Genomic DNA, 22,785 nt, shown 5'->3' with positions numbered 1-22,785 from the left:
GCCTCCCACAGTTTCATCACTGTGTGGATGGAGTGCAGTGCTGCCGTCTTGTGAGTCTGTAGTCATGCACTACAATTACTAACACATTCCAACACCAACAGGTCATCTTGGAATAATCTGTGTTACATTATACAATAAAATGTTATACTATAAATCTACACCCTGTAATTACTTGTGGTCTGCCTGGACGCTTTATATTATGAAGGTAAGTTGGTCATTATTTTTGAATGAATAAAGATTAACGATAGGAAGTTTATTTGCTGTTGAGGTGGCTATGACTACCCCTTGGAGAAATTATGTGCAATTTTTTTTTACGTATTAGTGTGATGTTTTCGATTGTATTATATCACACAAATAATTGCTAAACATGCTAAATAAAAATCTACCCATTACCCATTGCAATATACCATAACTAAAAACTAACCAAAAATGCTAGTGATTTATCTTTTATGTTCAAAGAAAAAGTACAAAGAAGAGTTTCAAGGCCCTTAAACTAGCAGCCATCAACAAATGAATAATAAAAACTGCAATTACATTTTTTTGTGCTTCATCAAAAACATGTATGTAGTTTTGTGACATTCAGGGAATATGATATGAAGGTAGAAAGAAGTAGAACTGTGAATACTGTGAATGAACTGCATTTCATTTTATTATCTTAAAACAGGGATTAAACGCCTCCCTGAAGAGAGTAAAGCTAAATGTATGTTAAATATGTTTAGAACAAAACAATAATTCTACCAAACTGGTAAATGCTTTAGGGATGAAACTTTATTAGAAACTTTTTAAACTTGCTTAACACAAGAGGGCACCAGACATGTTGACAAAGGTCCGTGTGAGAAAATACAAATCCGAAATCCAACACTGGGATTTATATTGTGGCGAGTATAATGATTTCATTGGACAGCTAATGTATTCCCAGTGAAACATGGTGAACCAACAGAAGCTGGCAGGTAAACAAAACTGTGCAATTGTTTGTTTGTGTTGCGATAAATAAGATCTGAGGAAAACTTTAATTGACCAGTAATTGCAAGTTGTTTTATTTACTCTATATGAAGATCCATCAACAGAAGTGCCACAGGACAGTATAAAAATTATTTACTGATATTAAAGCAGTATGTGCTCAGCTGTTATTCTGTAGTTGGAAGCATAATTGCTGCATCTGCCTTGGATCTGAGGGCTGGTTGCGTTGAAAACAGACCTGAAAAATGTAAATTGACCTTGATAATGGAGGAACCTTGAATTCCACTTCATTTGCTACACTAATAGAAGTGTGGATGACCTCAATCAAAAATGTTTTCTGCCATTTTCTGCAAAAAGATGGGGGTTTATATGTTTAAATAAGTTGATTAAATTGCTTGCTCTCATATTAGCTGGCTGGTTTTATAAGAGCCAAAGAGCTGGGCCAGGAAAAGGGATTTGGAATGCCCCCCCCCCACCCCCACCCATACACACAAACACACTCTCTCACTCACTCTATTATACCATGACCCTGGACTTGGCAATAAATTGTTTTGGTAATCAGCTTTTTGAAAAGCTTATTTGCAGCTTGTTCTGTGTTTATTGAGATTCTCAGAATGAAATATAAAATTGGATTTCATTAGATGAGCAATTTTCTCATCTCATGGCAAAGGGAAAGAGAATCACCTTATTCTTTATAGAGCAGAGTATGTCTGTGTATGTATGTTGCAGTCTATTTCTTACATTATTACAATCCTAACCTGCTGCACTCAGATTTCCGAAGCCGGCTCGAACCATCAATTGAAGGATGCTCTCCCTGAAAAAACGAGCAATGTCACTGCCTGAGAAAAGAGGAAAGATGTTTTGTGCACATCTGTGTGAATACATATCAAGTCATGCCTGCTGCCAAATTGCAGAGAGCTTTGATGAAACATCAATTTAGCCACAGCTGTACTTAACTAATGCACAAATGGTGTATTCAATCATTCCTGCGTTACGCAGCATCTGACGCTGTGCTCGCTGGAGTCTGGAGGTTCCAGGGTCTCAATTTTGCTGAAGTTTCAGTCATTTTCAGCTTCCCTGGAGAGAATAAGCAGATTTTCCTAAATGGGACTCTTGAATTGCAAAGACCTCACTACAAGCTTGGAGGACTCTTAACAGGGTGTCAGTGTACTTCTCAGGATGGTGTAGCAATATCACAGCATGTACATAATTAAAACAATTATTAAGCAATAATAATTTCATTCAAAATTTTCCAAAGACTACAATATGGGGAAAATCTTTTGCAAGCACTTATCAGGATAAAAGATTGCCATCCAGTTTTATTGAGAAATTTTTCCACTGAACAATTCTTACTGGAACAATTCTTACTGGAACTCTTAAAAATCAAATAAAGCTTGCAGTTAGGGACTATCAGCGCTATATATATATATATATATAATTTAAAGGAAAATAAAAATGCATGCGTAAGCTGGAGCTGCTCTGTGGGAGCTGGTCTGAGAGAGAACGTGCAGCATGGAGCTTCTACTTGCTGCGCTGCGTGAGTCAGTCGTGCACACAGAGGCCTCTCCAGTCTCCCGTTTATGGCGCTCTGGAGTTAAAATGCATGCAAAGCTCCACCTGGATGCTGTTTTAGCAACGTGTGGAGGGCTGGCTAGAGCGTCGGGGAGTAAAGGGTATCGGGCATGGCAGGTCGATGGCTCAGGTGCCTCACGCTACAGCTCAGGGCTCCTCCCCTATCATCATCCCATCACTCAGTCTGCTTCTTGTCGTCCAAAAATGACTTAAGCCACTTTTCAGTCGGCAGACGTCTTCTAAAGCTGGCAGGATGCACATTCAGGACTAAGTACACAGATATCCAGAATGACTAATATATTTTCATAACCAGTTATGAAACACTTGGTATATGACAAATTAATGAAGGTAGCCAACCATCTGTGTTTTAAGCACACAGAGAGGAACGCTCTTTTTGATGTGAAGCAAGCACGTGGCGGCCTTCTTCTGAAAAAGCAAAGGACACAAAAGCATTTCATAATCCTGTCCATCTCAGACAGTCCAGTTATGTGTATGTACAACATATATATATATACACACACACACACACACATATATATATATATATATATATATATATATATATATATATATATATAGGTGGAACCAGAGTTATCCCTTAAACACCTGATATATATTTTTTTATATATTCTTTAAGTGTGCATTTTGCAGTTTTGGCCCAGTACTTTCGGCTTCAGATGAAAATTGATCCCAGTAAATTCTTACCTGTGATCCATCAGAGCGAAAGGTCACACGTGAAACAAGTTCCGATGGTCTCAGTCGCTTGGATAATGGGGCTGTACTCCACCGTGGAATGCTGTTACGTAGAAATAATTGAGGAATCCGTGGACCATTGAATTGGGTGGCGGGGCTTGGCGATAATGCCGGTGAGCCAGAGAGAGCTCTGTGCTGGTTCCGGTGAGGCCTCTCACAGAGAAATGGAAGTGCAGCACCTGTTTGGGCCGCATTCTACCCCACTGTGAAGTACCCAGGATCAGATGTCATTTATGCGCTTACAAACGACTCAGATCATCTCCGACGGTGGAGAAGTGACAGCCTGGCAAGAATACGGCAAGGAGAAGCAGCCCAGTAGTGCAATGCGAAAAGCCAAGCTCCGTTTTCCTGGTAATTATTTCTCCTTAATGCAGCAATGTATTAATTTTAATTTGGATTCCAAATGGAAATAAGCCTGATATCCAATTAAATCCACATTAGATAGCGATTCAATTAGCAACGTATCATTCCATTACAATATATTACCATTTGATGTTAATTATTTCAAATGGGCCTTCCATTTTCAGCCATGTAGATAGTCCACAATCCACATTTGCCATCTAAAGCTTTTCAGCCCAAATTAGCTGATTGTTTTTGTCTTTTGAAGACTCAATGTGATAAAGCTATTCAGCCGTTAAGGTTTCATTTTTGCTCTTGAATACAGCTAATAACTTTTATAGCTCATTTTATGTATTATGCTTTCAATTGCAGAATTGTATGACAGAAGCTTTATATGATGCTTCAGTTCATCTTCCATTCATCTTCATATCAATTTCTTAAGATTGTGATGGAGAGAGTGAACGCAGGGAACAGGCCTTCAGAAATATGGGATTTCATTTATCCAGAGCCTCTTTCAGACTCTGTCAGTTATGGTCATCACATTCAGTACATTCAGGCCGCTCGCTTCCTCAGCATCGATTACCGCTGTGGTAGACCAAGGAGCAAGAATCATCCTTAATCATCCATAATTTTGTATAGCACCACAATAGCACATGTGGCTATTCTATTGCATGTTTTACCACAGGATGGTGTCATCAGCTGTTCACAATGTGGTGTTCTCAGAACACTGCTTCTTATTCCACGGTCTGGACTCAAAAAGATAGCTTGGAAAGTCAATGTTTTCCTCAAATTATCACCCATACTGCCTCAAGGCAATAAAACAAACGTAATTAGCTACCTCACAAACCTAAAAAAAATAGAACATGAAAAGTTTAATAAAACAAGGAAATTAACAACCTATTGCAGAAGTGCGCCAGTTCTGTCATCATGCACCTTAAATAAAGAGGATACCGCTTACAAGATACATTTTGTTTTCAACACTACTCTGCCCTCTAAACGAAGTAACTACCACTCAGAAACAAAAATAGCAAACATGTCTCAAGCCAAGACAGGCAAAATGAAAAGAGAAAAGTAATTCAGTTTAAAAAATGGCCAACTTGTTTTCAAGATAATCAGTCTCCCAATTCCATGTCTCACAATGTTCATATTACAATATGCTTAAAGGAAACAACAAGGGCCTTTGTCTAATAGAATAGCCTCCCCAACAAAGCAAGAGGGGAGCTCAGAGGAAGAAAAACGATTGTTAAAAAGGAGACCTACCTGCCCAAAAGACATGCGGCGATATAAGAGTCATACAAAGCCACAATGATCATAATGCAAAATGTAACAGCTGCCGTTTGAGATTTCTCTTTATAGCCAGCACACTTAAAGAACACTGACCACGCTTTATTGTTTCCGCTCCGATCCAGGCAAACTATGTTCCAGTCATGATCAAAAATTTGCTCTCATTGTGTGATTCCTCTGGCAATTATGACTGAATCGACTGTCACCTTGCTATTGGCATCTAACATCAAAAACATATGAGTCACTGTTTAGCAGAGAATAGAAAAATCACAGAAACATGGAAATTAAGCAATTAAATGAAATACTGCACCTCCTATTTGAAACTGGGCGTCTGTTTTTACGGCTATTTTCTTTAAATAACAGCAATAACAGCAACAGAAATAATGCAGCCTTACAAAGTTTTACACAATAGACCAACTATAAAAATTAATGGGAGTTGGGGCAGGTTTACAGAGCACTGAAAACCACTGAAGGTAATTCTCAATAACGTAACGGTTTTGAGAGGCTAATTGTACCTTCATTTACAGGGTATTGCCGGTACTGCAGAGAACCACTGGAAACAAGGAAACACACAAAGGGGCTTTTACCACTTTGTTATTTTGGTATATTGACATTTCCTACTGAAAACACCATCATTTATGTTACAGCTTATTTCATGCCAGAATTCAATCTGGATAGGGTTTCATTTTGCTCAGCTCATCGCTGAGCGATTCTCTGTAACACTGGACCTGTTATGTGGCTTCCAAAATATTTTAATCTTTTCATACAAGTACAATTTAAGGGTTAGTAAAACTAAAAATTATATATATGAAGTACTGATAGAGGATTTTCACTGCCACAAAAAAAGAGAGTGAGAAAAAGAGACAAAAATATTGGATTTGATGAGAAAGGCCTTCTGGTCCACTCGAGGCAAATTTAAGAGTGTGAAACGTGGGAAATAGAGAATCTCTGCAATACTTAACTGGCAGAAAATGAGTATTCAGCTGCAATATGGCTGAGACATTGTTATTCCTCTCTGAAGGAAATATAGAAACCCAGTGGGGCCACACGGTGAGACTCTGCAACCTTTCAGTGACAGGCTTTATGAGCCCAACGCCGTTCGTGATGTATAGCGTAATAACACAGTCCATGACTTCAGGGCCCTGCTCTTAATATTGTGTGGCTGGGGTATCAGGCAAAATTATTGTAATGAGCCAAACATTTCCATACAACAGCAAAATGAATTAATAAGTTATGCCGGTGAAGTAACCACAGTAATATGTGTTTTTTTTTTTTTTCAAATGAGCCTTATTTTTGAGATAAATCAAATGGGGGCTCGCTCGCAGATAGCGAAATAAGATAATGACAATTCAGTTATCGGGAACGCAGGGGCCGTGTGTAACCCCCACCTCATTCACGTCCTGCTTTAAAAGAGTCACAGAGAGTCACAGAGAGTCACAGAGAGCTGTGGTCTTTGAGCGTTGCAGAGCATGCACAAACGCAGTTGGGCCCCCGTACAGATTGGGGGCTGTCACGGCGCCGCTCCCCCGCCCTCTCATCACGGCCTGTGAAACGTCCATCACAAAACCTGGACCACCCCCGCACCTGTTACTCATGTGGTACAGTCTCCCTGCGTGGCTGCTGCCGTGGAGCTGGACTCCGGCAGTACGGAACAAGCTCGAGATACCTTTTTCTGCAGAGAATACCCAGGTGGTGCATTGCCCAGGCCTAACATACACTCCGAAACAGAAAAAACTTTCTTTTGTAATAAGGAAAATAACCAGCCATTAAGAATATTTCCCTTGTGTTTCAGTGATGTTCTTTAATAACTTTACACAACCTGCCGGCTTATGAACACAGGATTAGCTCATGTGACTTTTCACTTCTATCTGTGTAGTAACTTCCCCTGTAATGAACCAGGCTTAACATTGCTTGCACACAAAGTCACCAGTTTGCTATTACTTACATAGTGCACTAAAACCATGACATTACATGTCTTCCACAGCCTGGACATTGAATGATTGCCAGTCATTCAGTCAATTAACTGATTAATATCAATGAATCATATCTCAGTTTTATCATGTAAAGGAGCATTAAATATTAGTTCTAATGGACCAAACAGGAAGAGTGATATAATCCTAGTGCAGGTAGTGAAAAGAAATTTATTATATAGAGAGTATTTTCTGCAATTAACGCATATATGTTTTAATGTATTAATACATCACTCACTGTTTTCACTGCATTAAAACCAATTAGGTTGTTTCTCAAACTGATACAATGATCAAATTCCCCTGAGAATCTATCTCAACCTCATTGTTTTGACCAAACATTTAATTCTAGGAAAAACCATCAAGATTTATAGAAGCTCTGGATTTACAGAAGCCTGAAAGAAATGGGTCCCAACCTTTCTACATAGTTCAAAGGAAGTACATTTAAAAAGGAAAAGTAAATTCAAAAGAAGCAGAAATGTTCAATAATATACACAGTCTACCTTGTCGAGAGGGTCACTTATCAGGCCAGCTTTATGCTACAAAGTTTACTGACAATACAATCAATTACTTTTGGTGTTTAAGGGATAAATCTGGTTTCCCCCAATGTCTAAAAAAATGCTGAGGTGAATTGGAGTTGCCAAATTGCCTGAATCTGTCTATGTGAATGATGTGTGAGTGAATGGTGTGTGTGTGTGTGAATGGTGTGTGAGTGAATGGTGCGTGTGAATGGTGCGTGTGTGAATGATGTGTGAGTAAATGGTGTGTGTGAATAGTGTGTGTGTGAATAGTGTGTGTGTGAATGGTGTGTGTGTGAATGGTGTGTGAGTGAATGGTGTGTGAGTGAATGGTGTGTGTGTGAATGATGTGTGAGTAAATGATGTGTGTGAATAGTGTGTGAGTGAATGGTGTGTGGGTGAATGGTGTGCGTGTTAATGGTGTGTGAATGGTGTATGTGTGAATGGTGTGCGTGTGAATGGTGTGTGAATGGTGTGCATGTGAATGGTGTGTGAATGGTGTGCGTGCGAATGGTGTGTGTGTGAATGGTGTGTGTGTGAATGGTGTGTGAATGGTGTGCGTGTGAATGGTGTGTGAATGAGGTGTGTGTGTGAATGGTGTGTGAATAGTGTGTGTGCCCTGCAATGGGTTGGAGCCCCATTCTGGGTTATTCCCTGCCTTGTGCCCATAATTTCCAGGATAGACTCTGGAACCCTACAACCCTGACAAGCGGGTGCAGAAAATGAATAGATGGTAAGGACTATTTAAAGATTGGGAACCTTCCAAATTCGTATTAAGAGTACAGTGGTACCTTGGTTTACAAGCATAATTCGTTCCAGAAACATGCTTGTAATCCAAAGCACTCGTATATCAAAGCAAATTTCCCATTAGAAATAATGGAAACTCATATGATCCGTTCCACAACTCAAAAATATTCATATAAAAATTATTAATACAAAATATAAAGTAAAAATACATAAAACAAATTAACCTCCGCTTTACCATTGAAAAGAATCGTGGATGGTGTGAGGGAGACGAGAGAGAAGAAGAGGAGGGTTATTTTGTAGGACAACTTTCACTATAATTAACGGAATCACTGCTATCTGTTGGCTCACTGGAATCTTTTTCTGTTTGTGCGACTTTAACAAGGAACCCATCCAATGACAGCCTCTTTTGCCTCCTTTTCGATTTCGCAAAAATGTGGACATTGCATTGTCGTTAAACAGATTCATCGCTCACACTGCTACGCCCTTATTCAGGTGGTGCTTTTCTACAAAATTTTGACTATACAAGTGAGGCATGCCGACTGAGACCGAGCATGGGAGACGATTACCCACAATTCCGCAGCATGAGAAAGTGAATAACCATTGGTTCAGTTGTGATGACGTGCGCTCGGTGTCAAAACAAGAAGCGCACGCATGCGCTTCCTGTTTTGAAGCCGAGCGCACGTAAAAACAAGAAAAACAAGGAGCGCATGTGTACCATATGATTTTTGATGATACTTGGTGCTCATAAACCAGGACTTGCTCGGTTTCCAAGTCAAAATTTATTAAAAATCTTTGTTCGTCTTGCGGAACACTCGTAAACCGCGTTACTCGTAATCCGAGGTTCCACTGTATTTAAATATGTAGGAAGACCATTTATGTGTGAGGGTTATATGTGGGTTACTGCTCTATGGTGGAAGACAAAACTAAGTCACAGACCAGCTGTGAGGTTCACCCACAGACACACACACTTACTTGTTGTTGGTGGTAAAGTATGAGTAGAGCGAGTTAACATCACACACACAAACATACACATGCATAGCTCTTTTCTCCGCTGCCAGGACATGCTTGGTATGCTGACAGCTACAAAGATTCAATTATACAAAGTGCAAAAAATAATTAGAAAAAATAATAGCACTCGGAAAAAAAATGCCCCTCAAGAAATTACGTAGAACAATAAATCTGTTAATTAGCTCATTAATATTCAATTGGGATCAGTGGGCTTAATGGAACCTTTTTCATGGGCCGGGGAAATATTTAACAGCCAGCTTTTACAGTGCTTATTCTCACTATCAGCTGTGTACAGGCGAGGCTTATCTAGGCACCAGATGGTGGGGAACAATGCAGCTCCTTTATCATGCCGGCGCAGCTCGCTGGACGAGTGGCTGCTCTGTGTCTCAGACAGTGAAGCATAGACGCCGCTGCGTTTAGTGTAATGGATACACGGCGGCCGCTGTCGTGGAGGTGAGGCCTGCGCACATGCGTAGGAGGAGCGAGGGCCCGACAGAAATACAGACATCGACTTATTTATTTATTTTCAGCACATACCATCTTCGCTTTTCCGCACCGGTCGCCGATAAGTTGTTGCCGTGGGACTCGGACCAGGCTAAAGCATTTGTGGGCATGCCGGGGGTTGAACGTGCTTTTGTGTTTCGAAGTGCGTGCCCATCACCTGAAATCACCTACGGCGCCGAGGACAGATGTATTCATTTGACAAGTTGGGAGTTGGGAAGAGTTGTTACGGGACATTTTACATCTGAAGTAAATGTGTCATTATGAATCCATGTGGTTGATTTTCAGCCAGTCAGAATCTCACAAGTGTCACATGGGATGACAACATGAGTCCTCAGTGGTACAAGCCAGTGGGTGTATAGCTGCATTCCAGCAATCAAAACGTAAGGAGCTTCCCTGAGAATCCAATTAGCTGACAACAAACCAGGTTACTGTTTAGTAAGGAAGACACCACCCGGTCCAGAGTGTGAATATATCACCCATGGCTTTATCGCTAAGCATTCACATTGGTACACAAAACAAATATTTATTTAGAGCAGGATCCAGGGCACCATCAGTATTAAATTGTGAGGCACAGCATTTGTATGATTGCACTTAAGAAGCCAATCATGGCTACATTTAAATTGCATTCCTGTTCCTCCCTCCAGTGCTGTAATAGTGTATTCCATTAAAGCGCCTTTACGTAACAACATCCTCTTTGATACACTTGCTGCTTATTGAGTAATAAGGGGTTATTTCGGCCGGCGAGACTGCAAAGTGTTCAGCGACAGGAGCGAGATGTGAGGCAGCAAGCGCCTCTGATTGATCTGCTCCCGCTGTCGCTGAAGTTTTGAAAACTTGTGGAAATCCTTGGATCTTTTAGATAAGGCTCCTCTGAGCAGTTATGCTGTTCCAATAATCATCCCATTAAAACATGTTGGGCACCATAATCACAAGCGCAAAAGTTGAATTTGGTAAGAGATATAAAAGCTGGTTTTTAATCAGACAGCAAAACCTATATAACTATATGCAGAATCAGAAAGCACAGTCCATTAGTCAACTTCCATATTGGCTCAAGAACCTATCACATGGCCTTGTCCTGGATGAGACGTTAGAAGATGGATGGATGGACTGGCTAACTACTATTATAGCTGCATATTTAATGCATCTTCTTGTGTTCAGGGAGCTACAATGACCAAATCAAAACTAGCGACACTATCAGCAGTGATCAAAAGAAAACCTTGTCCTAGACATCACCATCATAGCTCATCATCAAGGACTCATGCTTTCTATAGTAAACTGAACCATCTCTGATGCTATGCAAGTATACAAAGTGTGACACCAGACTCCGATCGTATTTCTGATCTCACAATCCTGCTGTAAAACAGGGTTAGTGGAGTTGATTATTTCTGGGTGAAAGGACATAGTTCCCACAATATTCAAGGGTGAAACAGTCACCCTCTCCCTCGACATATCTGAGCGTGGCTGCAGGTCGTCTTGGTGTTCCAGGGCTGCAGGCCCACCGGATCTCCAAAGCCCATCCTCTCTGGGACCAGATATGAGGAAAACTGCCTCACAACCCTGAAGAAAAGCAGAGTAGGCTCTGTGTGAAGGTGCAACTGGGACTAAACCAAGTGAAACTTCAGTGGAGGGGGGGTAAGTCCAGCAGAATGGTGTAACTCCAGCAGAGACGGGGTAACTCTAGCAGAGAGGGGTAATTCCAGCAGAGTGGGGTAACTCCAGCAGAGACGGGGTAACTCTAGCAGAGAGGGGTAACTCTAGCAGAGTAACTCCAGCAGAGAGGGGTAACTCCAGCAGAGAGGGGTAACTCCAGCAGAGAGGGGTTTTTCCAACAGAGAGGGGGTAACTCTAGCAGAGAGGGGTAACTCCAGCAGAGAGGGGTTTTTCCAACAGAGAGGGGGTAACTCTAGCAGAGAGGGGTAACTACAGCAGAGTGGGGTATTTCCAACAGAGAGGGGGTAACTCTAGCAGAGAGGGGTAACTCCAGCAGAGTGGGGTATTTCCAACAGAGAGGGGGTAACTCTAGCAGAGAGGGGTAACTCTAGCAGAGTGGGGTATTTCCAACAGAGAGGGGGTAACTCTAGCAGAGAGGGGTAACTCCAGGGGAAATTTTCCTGACCCCTTATCTCCCAGCCAGGGGGTCAGATCTGTCAATGCAGCCTCCCCCCCGACCCCCATACACCACACTTTCTCTGCATGTGCTGGAAAGAGGGCTGAAGCACGTGACCATGGGAAATGTTTCTTTAATCATTATGCCAATGCGGCAGCTGACAATCACAGGCAAACTCGTTCACTGTCTTATTTGTTGTTTTGACACGCATGGCTCTCTAAACTGCTGGTTGTGCGGCTCCTTTGTGCGACTCCTTCCCTCGGCGTCTTCTTGTCCAGCAGCATCGCAGACTACATGCTGCCAGTGAGCCGCAGACCACTTCATCCAGTGCCAGTATCGTATCCCTTTACCTGACATTTGGAAGCATGCGGGACAGGATGGTTATGTGGAGAGTAGCGGCGTTTAAGCTGCTCCGGACTCTGGCAGCATCACGGCAGTGGACGACGAGATAAACACGATGGCGCCCGCCGATGCCGATTCAGGCCCGGCAAGTCAGACAGCCGCTGTGATTCTCATTCACTGTCACCACGCAGAGTGTAAAGCTCAGTGTCACATTCGACATGTGAGCCCCCAAATACGCTTATGCTACTCATGGCGACCGAGCTAGATGTGCTGTTCCAGGGAGTGACATAGCGGCTCGGCTCCCTCTCTCAGGCACACGCCGGGCTTTGACACATGGCTTCATGGCAAACAGTAGCCATGAAAAGTGGATGGACCTCCCCCCCCCCAGAGGAGTTAACACGCCAAGGTTAAGTTTATGGGTTCAAGCCTGAGAAGCTGCTGTGAATCATGCCATTTGGCAAAACATCTCATTGAGTTTTGTCTGGTGGAAGCCCATGTAGATGGCGCCTCAGGTCAATGCCTGCTTCACCCAATGGGTTGACTGGTACTGGTCCCATCTATGGTAAGATTTTAGACACTCCATCAATCTTAAATAACTGCATGTCCAGTACAAGGTTGCGGTGAGCCTGATGCCAGGATGCATGTGCAACGAGGTGCCAGATACCCTGGATGGGATACCAGTCCATCACAGGAAACACATCGCAAACAAAAACACACACCAAGGGCAATTTAGAGATACCATGTCACACAGCTGCACAGACTATGGGCAGACCCTGCAGCATGCGAAGCACCCAGCACCAGCATGAGGAACATGCAAATGCCACACATACAGGAACTGTGGAGGTCACAGAGACACCCACTCACCCATCACCTTGATTATAGGCCTTTTTTAAATCAATGAATATACACAGGCCACCTGCAGTATTAGAACACAGTAGACACACTAGTCAAAGCCGCAGACTAACTTCTTGCATATCTACTGCTTACAGCCATGACTTAATTCCATTCCAGCTTTCCCAGCAAAATCTCTTCCAAGGTGCATGAGATCTTTCAGCATCTTCTGTTGACCCTACATGCACAAATGAGCACGTGCCACATAAAAACTGCTGAAGGGTGGGACCACAGCTGACAGGAGACGACAAAAGGAATTTGTTTGACAAGTGCGGAACGGGTGCATTACATGCAAAGAATGAGACAATACTTCCTACTGTCGTGAAGGCCCCACCACACCCCCACCCAGTCAAACCCCTGAAGGCTGGAAGACCTTCCTTCATGTGCAGAGATTATCAGTTAATCCAAAATGTGTTGCAACATAAAACAAAAACTGGGGTGGTGGTGTGTGTGTGTGGGGGGGGGGGGGTGCCTGCTTGGGGGTTTTGTTTGTTTTTTGGCTTTCCATTAATCTTCTGGAACACCACATTTTTTCATTATGTTTTAAGGCCTGTGTAGGTTTTACAGCCATTAAACAGGAGTTGGTATTTTCAATGGGTAGCACGCAAAAGTATTAATTGTAAAGGCCATTATTTGGTGTCCATGAGGCTGCATCAGCTAAGCCACTCCATTCCGCGATTTGCATACAGAATGCCTCCGTTTGGCAATCAATGAAAGTACTCCACTGTATTTGTGGCTTATCACATGCTCGCAGCAAACGGATTCCTTAGCCATCTCGTTAAATTCTGTTGATGCAGAACAATTTGAAACATGGCACGGGCCGCGATGACATTTAAAAGGAGCTTCCGCTTAATTATATTTCCCAAACATTTGGGCTGTTTGTCCTTTGGGATAAAGTGCTTCCACTACAAAGTTAACTTGTTAATAATTCAAAAAGAATCTCGCCTTTTGTAGACAACGAATCGTTATCTTGTATTAGCGCTGGTTGTGGGCATCAGTGTGCTTACGTATATGCGTGGGAGACATACTGGTGTTTATTGGTAGCCTGCTTTGCATTTAATAGGGTTGCCCATAAGGTGAATTTCACCATTACTACTAGTGCTGAAGCACCAGTGAACAAGCAGCCTTCTCTTTGCCTTGCACCATACAACAAAACCATAGAGCTTTTGCAGGATGACGTAACGTGACTCAATGAATAAAAACCTTCTGAGTCTCTTGGATCCCATTTTTTAAGGTTTACATGCTTGGCAGTGAACCCTGGAGTATTGGCAGGTAATTGGTAATAAGCAGTGTGGACATTATTAAGAAGAAGTGGTACCCTAGCATCATAAACCTGAGTGGTAGCTGTGAAAAAAGGACGACAGAATGAAGACTGAACTTGGCTTGGAGAACCAGCAATCATGTCCAAGCCGCATATAGGTGTAGAATGAGGTAATAGTGGGATGGGAAATTAACATATGTCACTTAGTGAATGTCATGGACTTTCATCAATGGTGTCTGCAGTAGGTTATATTCGCTACTAGCACACAGGTACCATGTGCCCAGATGTGCCCACCTCAGCTTCAATGCTGGAGCATCACGCTCTGGGCACAGGCTTCACTTCTGTGCGCCCAGTGTGAACCAAGAGGCCTATGCGGTGAGGAGGGCCAGGCCACTGAAACAAGGTGTGCATGCTGGCAGATGCAGTGGAGGGTTCGGTGGGTGCAGCAAGCAAGTTTCAAGGGCCCAGTTGGAGGTGCCCACTGTTATGCACTGTTCCAAACATAGCACTGACCCCCATGCCCAGCCATAACGCACAGCAGTGCCAAAGCAGAAATAACCTGCCAACTGCCTTGAGCACGCCACATCCCGGAGCTGAGAGGAGCATAGCGTAACAGGACTGCCCCTCAATGCCTCATCATGGAGCTGAAAGAGGCACATCCCAAAGCTGAGAGGAGTGTAGCAGTACAGGATTTTCACTCAGAGCCACATCCCGGAGCTGAGAGGAGCGTAGTGCAGGGTTCTTCAAATCTGGACCTCAATTCCAAATCCAGGCCATGTTTTCAGTTCTCCCAGGTAGTTAGTTTAAGAATGACTGATTCTGATTGGTCAGAGGCTTCACACCTGGCTCACAGGTAAAGGAAGGCTAGAAAACCAGCAGTGCTCTGACCTTGAGGACCGTGATTTGAATAAAATGGGCGTAGTGGAATAAGACTTTCATTCAGAGCCACATCCCGGAGCTGAGAGGAACGTAGCGGAACAGGACTTACACTCAGAGCCACATCCCAGAGCTGAGAGGAGCGTAGTGGAATAGGACTTTCATTCAGTGCCACAGTGCTGAGAGGAGCATAGCGGAACAGGACTTACGCTCAGAGACACACATTCTCTCTCCCCGAATGGAGATGGAGGTGATGTAGAAGCAGGCCATTTCACCGGCAGTACTGCAACGATTCCACACCCCCCACCCAATGTGGGAGTGCTTTCACATGAACAATGAGATAAAATAAGAGAGACGTGTTAAATCACACAGAGCAAACAAGCTGCCTGTGCTCTCAGGACAGGACATACCTGAGCCGCTGTGATGGCCGACAGGAAGCAGCACTCACTGCCCTGAGCTAAGGACCATGCTTAGGGTGAGTCTGCACTTTAACTTCGTCACACCTTGAAGCAGCACACAAACTTTGAATAGACACCACACATGTATAACAAAACATCTACCCTCACTGTGTTTACTTGTTATTGCATTTCACCTAACAAATGAAACGCAGATTCATTCAACCATTCAAAGTCTCCATCCAATAATTAATCATGAGTGGGCTTAGAGACAAAAATGAGTATCTCATTCATTCTATTATATGGTTTAGACAGCTCTAATGTGCAGATCTAAGGGCAGTAAGAGTGTCCACGTCAGGGGTGGCCAATGTTATCCGCAGAGGGCCGGTGTGTATGCGGGTTTTCGCTGCAACTCCCTAATTAGATTACTAATTAGAGGACTGATTGGCTGAAGAGTCCTCACACCTGGGTTTGAACAGCTGACCTACAGGTTATCCCAAAAACCCGCACACACACCGGCCCTTTGCGGATAAGATTGGGCACCCCTGGTCTACGTGAACACAACCACATAACCATCCCACCTATGGGACGGAGCTGCAGAAGATAGAGAGACCCATTCAGGTTTGCTTCTCCACCATCTTTTAAGTGCCACCACACTTATCTATTGCACATACTGGAATCCTATTTTTTCTGCCGCTTCTACAGTGCCCCCCCAGCTCCATTCATCCCCGGCCTGATGACACTGACCAATCACATCGCTCACAGCTGCCCTAAGCCCACCGCCTGACATTTTTAAATTACAGTTGATATTTGGGAGGATAATCACAAATGTAGCTGGGAGCAAAGTCAGCCCCCAGTTTCATGACCTGCGTTATTCGAAGCCTCTCTGCCACTGTCTTCTCAGCAGCGCTAATAACCAACAGGCCCAGGCCGACAACGGCAGCAATAAAGCCACGCAAAGCTCAGCCTGTGCTGCAAAGCTTTTTGGGACGCATTAATCCATCTCATTCACTTTTCCAGAACTCGCTTTGTTCCCAGACGAGAAAGGCCTGGGATTCGTTACAGTATGTCCTCCATGACACCCACGGCCTGCCTCGTCCCCATCAATATCACCTGAAAATTAAACCTATTCAATATATAGAGGTGCATCGATTTCATATTTCACCATGACTAAAAAAAAACCTTTTGCTCATACACTCAACTTGCAATTTGGAAATAAATTGACTGATTCAGACAAAGGCAGGGAGAGAGAAAGTGATGTGAGGTGGGGGCAGGGGGGGGATGTAAACCTGGTTCTCTACCACTGAGTAAGGTGACATTGCACAACAAATCACTTGCATGAATATAGAGAAAGAAAACGATTTCTGTTTCTGAAAGCAATTTTGTTTGGTGAAGGTGCGTTGATTGCCATGTGAATCTATTGCTCACAAGACAGAGAGCGAGCATTTTAGTCAATGCTGTATGGTGCCGTTAGCATAACAATAAGTGAGGCCTGTCTTGTATAAATTGATAATAAAAAGACCTTTTACATGAGACTGTGGGTGCAGGAAGCTCTCTGCCTTCTGTAAGGGGAACAGAAAGCTCTTGGTCTGTCATGAAGCATGCATGTACCAATTTAAGTGTGCCTAATAAAGAATAATTAAGTAATTAAAGGCTGGGCAGGAGAGGCATTGGGCTGACAGCTAATGAGCTGCAAGTGCTGTGTAGCATAAATGCCTTGCAGCAAGTGGTCAGTTCTGACCACCGGCGAGCGACGGCCTGCTGGATCCAGTCAGGCAGAGCAAACCACTTCTCACTGCCCCCCACTTCGTCCATGAACGCCATCTGTGTCCCTCCACACTCCAGGTCAAAAAATATAATAATAAAAAAACATGTTCTGGTGGGTATTAAATTCTGTTTACCTGCCACATCTCGCCGCTGTGGAAAAGGACGGGTTTCACCATTCAGACACCTGTGAAATTACAGAGGGTAAAGTTCATTAAGCAGTCAGACTTAGATAAGGGCAGAATGTGCAGATTAGTCCTTCACAGTTTTAAAAATATTTGTTTTCATGCCATAATTATGCAAGAGCCAGCAAGACGGCTGGTGTCTTTAGCACAGTAACCTCACACATCCATGTTTCTGGGTTTAGGCCCTGAGTTTTCCTCGTGTTTGCATCAGTTACCTCCTACAGTCCAAAAACATATGATTTGATGAATTGCCTAAAACTGCCCATATTACAGTAAGTGACCATATGAAGAATGATAGACTGCTATACTATCCAGGGTGTCTGTGACAGACTGACATGCCATTCAGAGTGTCCCCTGTCTGTGTCCTGTGACGGACTGGCATGCCATTCAGAGTGTCCCCTGTCTGTGTCCTGTGACGGACTGGCATGCCATTCAGAGTGTCCCCTGTCTGTGTCTGTGACGGACTGGCATGCCATTCAGAGTGTCCCCTGTCTGTGTCCTGTGACGGACTGACATGCCATTCAGAGTGTCCCCTGTCTGTGTCCTGTGACGGACTGGCATGCCATTCAGAGTGTCCCCTGTCTGTGTCCTGTGACGGACTGGCATGCCAGTCAGAGTGTCCCCTGTCTGTGTCCTGTGACGGACTGACATGCCATTCAGAGTGTCCCCTGTCTGTGTCCTGTGACGGACTGGCATGCCATTCAGAGTGTCCCGTCTCTGTCCTGTGACGGACTGGCATGCCATTCAGAGTGTCCCCTGTCTGTGTCCTGTGACGGACTGGCATGCCATTCAGAGTGTCCCCTGTCTGTGTCCTGTGACGGACTGGCATGCCAGTCAGAGTGTCCCCTGTCTGTGTCCTGTGACGGACTGACATGCCATTCAGAGTGTCCCCTGTCTGTGTCCTGTGACGGACTGGCATGCCATTCAGAGTGTCCCCTGTCTCTGTCCTGTGACGGACTGGCATGCCATTCAGAGTGTCCCCTGTCTGTGTCCTGTGACGGACTGGCATGCCATTCAGAGTGTCCCTGTCTGTGTCCTGTGATGGACTGGCATGCCATTCAGAGTGTCGCCCGTCTCTGTCCTGTGACTGACTGGCATGCCATTCAGAGTGTCCCCTGTCTGTGTCCTGTGACAGACTGGCATGCCATTCAGAGTGTCCCCTGTCTGTGTCCTGTGATGGACTGGCATGCCATTCAGAGTGTCCCCCGCCTGTGTCTGTGACGGACTGGCATGCCAGTCAGAGTGTCGCCTGTCTCTGTCCTGTGACGGACTGGCATGCCATTCAGAGTGTCCCCTGTTTGTGTCCTGTGACAGACTGGCATGCCATTCAGAGTGTCCCCTGTCTCTGTCCTGTGACGGACTGGCATGCCATTCAGAGTGTCCCCTGTCTCTGTCCTGTGACGGACTGGCATGCCATTCAGAGTGTCCTCTGTCTCTGTCCTGTGACGGACTGGCATGCCATTCAGAGTGTCCCCTGTTTGTGTCCTGTGACAGACTGGCATGCCATTCAGAGTGTCCCCTGTCTGTGTCCTGTGACGGACTGGCATGCCATTCAGAGTGTCCCCTGTCTGTGTCCTGTGACGGACTGGCATGCCATTCAGAGTGTCCCCTGTCTGTGTCTGTGACGGACTGGCATGCCATTCAGAGTGTCCCCTGTCTGTGTCTGTGACGGACTGGCATGCCATTCAGAGTGTCCCCTGTCTGTGTCCTGTGACGGACTGGCATGCCATTCAGAGTGTCCCTGTCTCTGTCCTGTGACGGACTGGCATTCCATTCAGAGTGTCCCCTGTCTGTGTCCTGGGACGGACTGGCATGCCATTCAGAGTGTCCCCTGTCTGTGTCCTGTGACGGACTGGCATGCCATTCAGAGTGTCCCCTGTCTGTGTCCTGTGACGGACTGGCATGCCATTCAGAGTGTCCTCCGCCTGTGTCTGTGACGGACTGGCATGCCATTCAGAGTGTCCCTGTCTCTGTCCTGTGACGGACTGGCATGCCATTCAGAGTGTCCCGTCTCTGTCCTGTGACGGACTGGCATGCCATTCAGAGTGTCCCCTGTCTCTGTCCTGTGACGGACTGGCATGCCATTCAGAGTGTCCCCTGTCTGTGTCCTGTGACGGACTGGCATGCCATTCAGAGTGTCCCTGTCTGTATCCTGTGATGGACTGGCATGCCATTCAGAGTGTCCGTCTCTGTCCTGTGACGGACAGGGTGTCCCTGAATGATGTACCAAGAGCCCCTTCAGATAACAAAATCTGTGGATGCTTTGGTCCCTTATATAAAATAGTGTAGTACTTGCATATAAGCAATGCATATCCCCGCTTACACTTTAAATGATCTCTAGATCACTTATAACACCTGATGCAATGTAAATGCTACATAAATAGTTTTACTGTATTATTTCGGAAATAATGAGGAGAAAAAAAGTCTGAACATGTTCAGCACAGATGCAACCATCGTAGTACATATAGAAAATGTATTGTGTTAAACGGAGAAAAGATAAATTCATTCTTTTGTCTACCTACATGTCACTTCATTCATGTGGATTCAGCGTAGGGTTCAGCCTACGGCAAATTCAAGTTTTGATTTTTTCTGGTTTTTTTCCCCAGAATATATAGCTGAATCAGCAGATGTAGAACCCGCGCATTCAGAGGGCTGACTGTAGTTACACAGACGCCTGTGTGGAAGGATCATTATACACCACAGAAAACATGATCTTTAGAACAAGCAGGGTGGTCACCAAACTCCTCTGGGTAACATAACTGAAAAGTAAATATCGTCCACCACAAAGACTTAAAAGACAACAGCATTCTGTGCTTAAGATGCCTCAAAATACGAACTCTGTTCAATGGCAATGCCAGTATAATGAGTTCTAAAATCATATTCTGGTTGGCATTGATAATTTAACCATAAGCCATTAGCCAAACAATTGTTTTCCAGGATTAAAATGTTGTAAAAGGACCGCAGCCAATAATTACAGAGTGAATAGTGTCAGTTTTGCTGAAAGTTTTCAAGCAAAAACAGCAAAGAGAGCATAGCTCTTTCAGAGGGCCATGCTGTGTACATCCATGCCACAGCAGAAAGGCAAAGGTGTGCCGGTATGTGAAAAAGCTTCCTTCCCAGCTGCCGGAGCAGGATGGCATAAGGAAGTGCTCGCTATGAGATCCAGCCAGCAGATCTTCTGCTTCTGCTGCCGTTCCTCAGAACCACCCTTTCCAAGATGGGCTGAGGCAAGGCCGAGGTTTGGTTCCAACAGTGGTAGAGACCAAATCAGCCCTAAAACACCTGCCATAGCCCCAGCTCATGCCGTAGGCCACACAGGCGATCGCCTAGGGCGTCATTTCAAAAATACCTCTGGCTGCATTCCATGCCAATAGTTACTTACACTAGTTTTAATATTTCAGTACTTTTCTGAAACAGATGCCAACTAGCTAGTTTATAGGCAAACACCCTGTCCTACCGAAATGTTTTTAAAATAAATGACCTGACAAAATTTGTTTGCCTTGGGCACCAGAATGCCCAGGGCTGGCCCTGCCCCCTGAACACATACGCTACACCTACAATATTGTAGGGACATGTCCCTCCTGTCCATGCACAAATCTACACCCTAATGCCGAGGGGCGGCATGATTAGTCACCAGCTGTACGTCACTGGGATTCCCATGTGGTGATGCCCGGCACTGCCTACTGCCAGCCTATGCCATTACAGTGACAGGGCCCCGGCCAAGGACATCAGGACATATCTAGGGGACAACTAGGCATAACTAGGTGATCGTGGACACGTGTTGGAGTGCTGCTAATATTGTTTCCTTACTTCCTGAAATATTAAGATCCTACCATCCCGGTGACATGTCCTCTGGGAGTTCAGATGAGTGTCCACACTTACTAAACAAAGACAAACATCAAGATAAAGAATGATTCAGGTGCTGCGAATCATAACATCAGGTGCATTCAGTTTGGACATTAAGTTCTTATGTCATTTCAGGAACTACCTCCAATTTAAAAGTGAACTGCTTGAATTACTGCCACTTTAGTAATACCTAAAATGGGACAGTGACCTTTGAAACTTACTTAATGAGATAATAAAGACTGAACAAAGACAGATCATAATACATCCACAGGGTCTACTTTTTCCTTCCCATTTATCATTTCCAATCCCATATTAGATTTCAGAACACCCCAAAGACCACAGAGGTCTATATTCCTCCTCCAGCACCCTCCATCTGCCATGTGGAGGTTCCCAACTCTTCTCTCTGTTGCCATCACCAGGCTGAGCAGGTACCTGTGAGGCATATCCCAAGAAATGTTCTGCTTCAGGCCCTTGCTTCCAGCATCAAAAGGCTCCAGCAGATCCATAATGGTTAAGGGGAACATTTCCGGCAAACCTTGAGTCAACTCACTCGAAAGTCAAGGTTGACTAGGTGCTCATGTGTTATTCTTGTGAGTGACCATACATATCCCATGATGCAATATGTTTTTTTTGGGGAACCTGAGAAAGATGATGCGATTGGCCATGTTTTACAACTTCAGTAATGACAAGACCATGGTACTATTCTCTGTAGTATTTGGAGAGGAGCTTGGGACACTAGTTTCTTGCTCCATTTCCCCCATCCTCCCTGAAAAAAATCTAATTCAAGCTAAGATCAACCACAACACAGACTCCTGATAGATAATCAGATTTCTTAATTTCCAAAGTCCATATACAACTAGAAATTTTACGGGCACATATTTACAGGGGAAAATGCAATTACTTAGTATACAGTCATTTGACACGGTCCAGAATTTTCATTTTAACAAGTGCCAAATTGCTATACTTCCGCAAACCTAGCTACTGCAATATCGTTCCCTATAACACATGCATTTATTCAGCGCTTTAACTAGAATGAATAACAAAACACGATAACCAGCAGAAACGTATCACCACTCAGTGACTGACATTACAACCGATGATATGAGAAGAAGATGAAGTTCTCTGATTTAACCCAGTACTTCCACTGCCATCTACTGGACGTCTAAGTGCAGAATCTTAACACATCGAAAAAAGAAAAATCACCGCAATATAGGAATATAACAATAATCTTATCTCATCAGCCTTTCTGATTTCGTTTAACATATTACGATGGAGCACAGTTGTGTTTTTACCCTTGACGTTTACACTTGTAGGGCACCCTAACTTACGCGACTCTGGCACACGAAAAATACATTAAATACGATTAACAGACCACGCCCCCTTCACGAGAGAGCTGAACGCTTCGATTGGACTGTGCTTCTTTTTTGTGACGTAATTCCGTTTATCCGCAAGAAGAGGAAGTGACG

The 22,785-nt window shown here is 44.1% G+C and overlaps 1 long non-coding RNA gene across 1 annotated transcript; it reads right to left on the bottom strand.

The window, feature by feature from the left end:
• Positions 1-1,094: 1,094 nt before the first annotated feature.
• On the bottom strand, positions 1,095-17,475 carry LOC111841528 (uncharacterized). The gene is made up of 3 exons (XR_002837701.1): positions 17,426-17,475; positions 1,719-2,037; positions 1,095-1,198 (listed from the first exon to the last, which is right to left on the bottom strand). It is a non-coding gene; the product is annotated as an uncharacterized lncRNA (long non-coding RNA).
• Between the last annotated feature and the right edge of the window lie 5,310 nt (positions 17,476-22,785).

The sequence above is a fragment of the Paramormyrops kingsleyae genome, chromosome 11 (assembly GCF_048594095.1).
Source record: "Paramormyrops kingsleyae isolate MSU_618 chromosome 11, PKINGS_0.4, whole genome shotgun sequence".
Classification (NCBI taxonomy): Eukaryota; Metazoa; Chordata; class Actinopteri; order Osteoglossiformes; family Mormyridae; genus Paramormyrops; species Paramormyrops kingsleyae.
This window is presented reverse-complemented; position numbering and strand designations above follow the sequence as displayed.